This window comes from Anopheles darlingi, chromosome 3 (genome assembly GCF_943734745.1).
Source record: "Anopheles darlingi chromosome 3, idAnoDarlMG_H_01, whole genome shotgun sequence".
In the NCBI taxonomy this organism is placed as follows: domain Eukaryota; kingdom Metazoa; phylum Arthropoda; class Insecta; order Diptera; family Culicidae; genus Anopheles; species Anopheles darlingi.
The window spans coordinates 56,929,542-56,937,996 of NC_064875.1; positions in this window are offsets into that span (position 1 = coordinate 56,929,542).

Here is an 8,455-nt window from a genome sequence, read left to right on the forward strand (position 1 = left end):
CAACACACAACAAATGGAGGGATTATGGGGGAAAGCTCATCACCACACGCATGAAGATGTTATCACAGGATCGTCTAGGGCTTGACAAGACCTGGTGCGTAATCTGTGGTGTTTGTAAACACGTATCGCAGTGTGTGTGTGTGTGTGTGTGTGTGTGTGTGTGCTTGAGAAGCTAAAAAAAACTGAAAAAAACCTCTAGGATGTCTGTCGATCCGGGTTCCTCGCTTGTCTGCCATACGTCGCGCATTGAAGTCTTTCGTACGATTTTGCTACCTTTCGCCTCAGGAGTGTCTGTTGATCGATGTTTTTGGGCAGCACTCGACCTACAACAATGGAAAGTCGTGTACTCCCGGTGTGTGTGTGCATGTGTCTGTTATCTTGTATCAAGTTCATGTAGCAGCCAGAAATCAACATCAGTGCTCGGGGGTGAAATCGACGAGGCGTGCCCTTAATGAGCTTGTCGCACTGGCATGTAATGGGAGCAACATTTTAAGCCTCCACCTCCACCGTCCATTATGCCACCCTCGTTTTTTTATCGGGAGGAAACCGGACTCGAACGCCACGGGGATTCTACTACTCCGCTGGAATAATGCGTCGAGCATCGTGCTGAATGCTGCCGATGACTGGTGCCTATGGCCGCCATTAGCCTTCGATCTCGCCGAAACGATAAGAAGCGGGCGGACGCCTCTCGATTTCACACCAATAAAACCGACATGCTCCACACCGTGTGCCCTGCGGTGTGTATGTGTGTGTGTGTGTGAGCATCTGCCCTCAAGCGTCAAGCGAATCGACAACTTCATTCACCAATCTTGCTCCGTGCGGTGCGGTCACTAGTCTCGGCGCTGGACCGTCGCTTTATGGCGCTCGCGAGGTGTTCCGGGGCAAGTCGAGTCCCAGACAAGCCGCCAGACAGGGGGGCAGCATTTATGGCACCAGCTATGGGGTCGCCCTCTCGAGTAACTCGATTTTACGATCGTACCGTCCGTCCGATGGTTCGTCGCATCTCAGAGCAGATCGGGATCGGGCTTGGTGCTTACAACAACGCCGGTTCCATCCGTCCATCATGTTTCGCTTTAATATGTTAATTTTTAATTACTGGCCCATAAATTCAAACAAAACACCCTTCGCACTCCCCATGACTTTGCGGAGTCCCTTCGCTTAGTTCGCTTCTCTTGGATGATCGTGATCGCGATCGTGATCCACCCGGATGGAACAGAGATGATGACCACACGGAACGATTTCACTCACTGGCGCGAGCCGCCATTAAATTGAGCCATTTGGTCGGTGTCCGGGTTCCCAGTGTGTCAGTTAGTGTGTGGTGCGCACGCGCATCGATCACCACACTCCCTGGAGGGATGATCGGTGACACACACACACACACACTTCATCCCTGCGCGATCGATCGTCGTTCCGCACAAAGTGAGATCTTCCACGGCCACGGTCATCGCTGGCTCGATAGCACGTGGCTCGTGGCCTGATCGCGATCGTAGCGCGATCAAGCGTGTATTCCCATTTCGCGAACGACGGCGAGCGCGCGCGCAGCCATTTTTAACAAAGTAAAACAAATAACAATTAAAGCAATTTGCCAATTCTACTTTATAGCACCCCAATTTGCAGCCCGCAAAACGATCGCCTCCGAGATCGCGCCGAGATCTTTATTCAAGCGACCGATCTTCAGTCCCAGCTTTTTGAGGGTTTATGTTCAGCACCCCCACTGCCCACTCTCCCCTTAAACTAGGGGAGGATTATAAAACATGTCTGCACCTTCGAACCTGCGCGTTGCTCCACCACCAACGCGTCGTCGTCGTCGCCGTAACGCGATCGTAAAATATAAATGATCGTATTTGGCGCACCATCACCAACACCACGCACGAGCACGAGCAGAAGCACTCGATCCCTTGCTGGCGTTCTCGCGGAGGGTCCCTCCCAATGGGTTCTCGCATAAAACGAAACACCTTCCCGTGCGTACGCGCGCGTTTCGCGACACATTAAAGACCTGTTCCTTCGCTCATTTCGATCCACCCTCGGTTCCTTCTGCTTCTTTTTCTTCTTGCCTCCATACTCCTCCATCGGTAAGCAATTTCCGCTGACAGCGGGAGGTCGCCAAACAGGCGCTGGTGTTGTGGGTTTTTCGTTTTGATTGCCGGGATCGATTCGCGCTCCGATGCTGCTGCTGCTGCTGCTGCTGCTGCTGCTGCTGCTGCTGCTGCTGCTGCTGCTGCTGCTTGTAATCCTTCTTGTTGGAACGAAATCGAATTCAAAGGAAGGCTCCTTTGCTGATCGAGAGCCCTTTTCTTCAAGGTGGCACTGGGGACCCGAGCACCGGGCAAACATAAATCCTTCTGGGTTGGGTTCGTCGGGTTTTGAGTGGCACACACACACACAGAGGTTGGCTCGCAGTGGAATGCGCCGGTGCTCCGATCGATTCTGCGATCCTCCTCGAACCGAACGCGAGGCATCCCGCTGTGCGAGCGAACGGACGACGCATCCCTTCAAACGGGGCGTTCATCATGCTGGCCGTCTCAACCCGTGCGCCCTTCCGTGCGTGAGTCGCGGGGATGATCGCTTGAATTGAACACTGAAAACAGAGGGGGTGCGAAGGATGGAAGAAGATCGATTGAAATACGGTAAGGGATTCGGATTAATCTGCGATCAATCCGGTGGACCAGAGGGGGTTCCGTCGTCTCGGTTGCTTGTGGCGGACGCACCAAACATCAGCAGCAGCCGGTCAGGGGTGTGACGAAGGATTATTGTTATGGATATTATCATTTTTATTGCTCTTATACCAAGCAGACGAACAGCAGCACGTAGGAGGAAGGCGGAGTGGATGTTGATGCCTTCAATGCCGAGCTTACTGGCAAACTGCTGGAGTGTGCGTTTCTGCCGAGTTAAGATAGCGGCAGGTGGATTCGTCTTGAAAGGCCAAATCATTCGTGTGTATGTGCTTATGCTTTCAGTTGTGAGATACCTTTTGTTGGATGCAGCGGAAACCGGTCCAGATTTGAAATTTTCAAACAAACAACGGACAGAAACCGATCGTCGCTCGTTCCAATAAGAATGATCATCGGTGCTGTACATTTCCAACAGGAATAGCTCGCTTCGTTCATAGTCGCTTTGTCTCTTGGCACCTCCTGGTAGGCAGGCAGGCAGGCAGGCAGGCAGGAAAGCATCACGTGATTGTCATTCCGCATTAACATCACCTCAAGAGCGAGAGAAATAGAGAGAACGAGTCGATCAAAAACAAAAAAGGATATTCAAGATATTCTCCCTTCGCTCTCTCTCTGTCACTCAACGGCGGCGTCGGTGTGATCGGTAATCAAGCATTTCCTGGCACCAGCCTGCCGCAATCGGCAGAGTAATCCTTCTCCCAATTATGTGGCCTTAATGAGAGATGATGTGCTGCATCGCACAGCTGCAACCCGCATTCTCGGTCTCGGGCTTTTGGAACAGTTTGTTTCGCTCGCTGCTGGCTGCTGCTGGCTGCTGTTGGTGAGAGTTCAATGCTCCAATGGTAAATGCACCTTGTGTGAGAAAGCTCTTCCGCTTTGTGTCCACTTCGTGTGCTGTTCGCGTGAACAGATTGTGCTAAAGACTTTGGCCAAAACTTTCTATCATAAATCTGTTTTTTGGCTGATGGCTTCCGGCGCAATCTGGTCGCAACGTAAAACCGCAACGTCGCGAGAGAGAGAGAGAAAGAAAGAGGAGAAAGAAAGAAAGGAACGAGGAGCTACATTGTCTTGGGCGGCCCGGTCTGTTTTTTCTATGTCAATCCTTCTTCTGCATCTCCTCAAACATGAAAAGAGGATAACATCCGCATGCAATTACAAAATGATGTTTTGCTGTGGCAGAGCCGGGATAAACAGAATCTGGTAAATTCGTACTCCCGGTCCGTTTGCTGCTGCTGCTGCTACTGCCGATTTGGAGGCTTCTTTGCGGTAATTGACGGTTGGTACAAAGAAGGCAGAGGTGTGTGTGTGACGATCAGTTTTTTCCTTGATTTTTTTTTGCAAATTGGCATTCGAGCTAAGGTGAAGAAAGATTTGCCGCATTCCAGATGCGCACGTGATGGAACGTCAGAGAGTGACCGACCATAGCCGGAACCAGATGACAGATTCCGGTCGTGCTGCTTTTGAAGGTGGTGGTGGTGGTCGCTTAAATGGTGACTGTAGGATATTGTCGAGAAATCTGATCGTTTTTCATCGTCTGTCTTACTTTTGGGCCTTTTGAAATGTCTTTCTGTTGATAAACCACTTCTTAGTGTAACATCTAACAACAAAATCACTCTCAAAAGTGTTAAATAAGTACACTGAACACGACACGAAGCTCCTAATATCCGAAAAACGATCATGAGGATGTAAGCGATCGGACGCATAAGCGTAAAAACCAATTCATTGTATCCGAACGATCCTCAAACAGTCTGGCAAACGGGGAAGTCGTTAGGCTTGCGAGGAGAAGCAAGCAACGCAGTAATGATCTGCACGCTGGGGCTTATCTGCCCCCTTTTTATCGTATTAACTCTACAACTTACTTTGCGCCGCGCGGTTCGATTCTGAGAAATTTGATTTTAACCAACAGAGCGCGCAACACCTCCTGCTGTTCCGCTGCGTGGGGATGTCTGCCTTGTTTTGGGTGGCCGTTATCAAGCCCATACCGGGTGTTGTACCGGTTGATGATGATGATGGAACCTTCGAGCTGCCTCGAGCCTCACGCGGTGCATTATGCGCTTCGCTTCGGCCTCGAAACCACCAAAAACAAGACCGATCACCATCCCTCGAGCCCTCGAGCTCTCTCTCTCGCCTCTTTATCAAATCATCACCAAAGCACCGCCACGACGACAACAACGACGCCGACGACGACGAAGAAGTGGCCACGGCGTTCGCCAGAACGAGGGAACGCCGGAAAACGGATTATAAAATCCAAATTTAAGGTGGAATTGAGGGGGAAGGGTGAAGGGGGCGAGGCTTTCGCTCATAAAATGAAAACAAAAAAGCAACCGAGACGGCAACGCGCAACGGCAGATGCAGAGCCGGCGGAACCATCCAATCAACGAAAATGCAAGTGTGAAAGAGACGATCTGGTGGCTGGTTGGTTGGTGGCTTGGTGGTTGGTTGGTTGGGTGGTAGCGGCACCCAATGTTCGATAATTAGAAGATCACAAGATTGCCCTCGCCACCTCGCAGCGCTTGACCATCATCGTGCCGCTTTCGATTTCATCCAGATCGTCCTTAATGTTTCCTGTTTTTTCTGCTCGGTGTGCGCGTGCGTGCGCCAGCGGCCACGTCGCCCGCCGCTCTTCACGCGCCTATGGACCATGGCATTTGGCCGGCATTTTGAGCTAATAAATTGCTCGCCATCGCATCGCCGCCGCTTCGGTTTTCGGAACCACAAAACCACTTGATTCGATCGCTCTCGCTCTCTAATTCCTTGGCGGCTTTCGGGCGGCCTCCGTCGCTTTGAGGATGCTCGTTTGCGTTTAATGTGGCCTCTCATCTTCCCTGCCAGACCTCTCCGGCCCCCCCTTTTTGGTTTATGTTCTCCTCTCGGACGATCTCCACCGTTTAGTGATGCTGAGATGATGAATGCAACATACTTGTGTCCGGGCATCTCCATCTCTTAATGGGCAGGCAGGTGATGGCTGGCTTTGGCTTCGGGGCGTTATGTGGCTGTGCACCGTGGTCCTAGAGCCCCCTTCCCCCTTCCTCCCCCTCATTCCTCTCCGCTCCTCGCACCAGAAAGAAGGTGAAGAAGTGCGAAAACAGTAATCAGCTTCCACTCCGGGGCCACATTCAGAGGGAGTCCCGGGAGTGAACCGGGCAGAACCGATCAGCTAGCGACGGTCTCCTCAAGCGACGGTCTCGTTAGGCTGCTAGGTTTCTCCATTTTTCATTCCAAATCGCACCGACCGACCGACGAGGACCGCGCCTCGTCTGCGGCGTAAATGAGTTTCTTCGGTGGAGCGCAGGTTGGGGTCCTCACACATTAAGGGAGGACTGCGCCGGGGTGGCTGAGTGCGCCCCGAAGCGTCCCGAGGAGGTAAACATCTAATGCGCGCGCGCGCGGAAGGTAGAGACGACGACGACGACGACGTTCCGGACGATGGACGGCCCGGCGGATGGATTTAATATTAATTTCTGGAGCTGCTGATGGTTTGCTGATGCATGTATTCTTCTAGCCCTCCCCTTCCCCCGGGAGGCGTCGCCAACCTCACTTACCGCCACCTCGGCCCTTGGCTTCGGCTTGGTTACGATTACGTGTGGCCGCCGGGCTTCTACATTATTCAAAAAAACGGCTACCTAACCTCTTCCCCGGTTTCTTGGTTCTTTCCTTTTGCTTGATGGATCGATGCGATCCGATGTGGCCGATTATACGACGACGACGACGACGGGGCCACGACCGAGTTGGCGGTTGTTTTGAGGTTAAGACGCCATGCGGTTTTTGCGGGAGTTGAGCGTTGTTTTCTGCAAATGTCTCTGCAAACGGAACGGAGTGACATACCCAGATATCCTTGACAATGCTCCTCCTTTTACGCAAGATCGTGGTTTGCATTCCGCCCCCCTTCTTCTTGCATCTCGTTTGCTGCCTCTGGTTAGAGCGATTCGCTATCGATCGAAGCTTATGGTTTATGCTTAAAGGTAATGTTTGCTCTCTGCTGTATTGCAAATACCACACGCACGTCTACGACCGTGTGCGGCGTGTGCTTTTCGCCCCAAAATATGCCATCTGAGATCACCCGATTACGGATACACCAAGTGGTGTTTGCTTCAGGGTGTTCACTACACTTGTTCATATTTCCATCGCAAATCGAATGGACAGGAATGGCATTTGCTTGATTTGGGGAGGAAAATATTATTGAAATTCATTATTGATGTAAAGCACGGAGACATCATGTTCGGGCTCGAAAAGGCCCATTCGTAATTTTTACATTTAAGGACCTTCTTATCTTTATCATTCTCATATAAATATTTTTTCAGTTTATTTCATAATCTTTTTATAAAAAGAGCTGCAAAAGGCGTGGAAGATTGTGTTTGTTTTTCGCAACGAATTTCATACCGACTAAAGGAATTTCACGATCGCCCAAAACACCAACCAGCCACTAGTGCCCGATTTGCTCCAGAAAATCGATTGTCCATGGGAAAACACGCGAACTGCCGCAGTGCCGTGTGGCCGGTCCAACCGGCCGGATGTTATAAATCGAGAACGAACGAACGAACGAACGAGATATCGCATGTACCTTCCATACCCCCAACCTTCGCCAGCTGATCTGATCAAACCGAGCCGGACCGGTGGACACCTTGTACTAAGGCATTCTGACTCGGCATCATCTGGCTTCCCTCCGTACCGTTTGATCGGCCAGCACCTTGTGCCCGTGATTGACATCCGATTTTCACGGCGAATTAGTTCCACTCCGGACTCGGGATCGGGATCGGGATCGAACTGAACCGAACAGCGCAGAGTCCAAGTCGAGCCGCTGCGTGGATCCTGCGGGGAGTGTGGGCACAAAAGCCTGCCAAGGCACTGCCCTAGGTCGACGACGTCGACGAAGTTGGTCTCAAATTTCGTTCGCTTCCTTTCATATTATCACCAGACCGTGGCTAATCGTGGGACGAGACGAGAGAAGGATTTTCGTTCAAAGAGGCATCCCGAAGGAGAGCAGCAGCAGCAGCAGCAGCAGCAGAAGAAGAAGAAGGGCTCGTCCGGTGTGTCCGGGCGATGGCGTAAAGGACACCGCAAAAAAAAGGACGGCAAGCGACCGCTCGCAGATAAAGGGAACGAACCTCGAGGAACGAACTTCTCACACGAGCGATGCGTGGCGAATGCGTGCGGGATTCCATTCGACTCATGCTGGCTGCTGGCTTCTTTTCAGCAGCCTTCGGGATTCGTGAGAAGGTGGACGGATTGGGCATTGAAAAGCCTCAGCGTAAAAAAAGCCTCGTTGTCACCAAATTTGCACATGGCCGCACGCTTATTAAAGGTGATCCTCGGTGAATCCCTCGCCGGGATCTGTAAGGGTCTCGTTATCCCCTCACCGAGACGCACACGCAACGTGGGACGCAGCCACGTTGTTGATCTGTTTGTCCTTCCGTGCGTGCAGTCACGCTTCGTTATCCTTTTTTTCTCTGTTGTAACAAGCCAGCAACGAGGGACAGAGGTGGCCGCTAAGCCTCTCCGGACTGTCCTGAACGATCGTGTCTTTGTCAAGCAGCGTGTCTCTGAGCAATTCCGGCACCGGTGTCATGTCGGTGACAATTAAAAAGGCTCCTCACAAAAGTGTCCTCAAAAAGGCGAGAAAATCGATTTCAGGATGCGCGATTTTTCACGCAGCAGCTGCAGGAGGAGTCGGGCTTTTGGTATGGTCGATCGGCCGATCGGTTGGTCTCTCCTACGGTCGAAATGCGATCGAACGATCGGTGACGCCGCCGATTTTTCGCGCTCATTTCATGGATCCTTCATGGAGC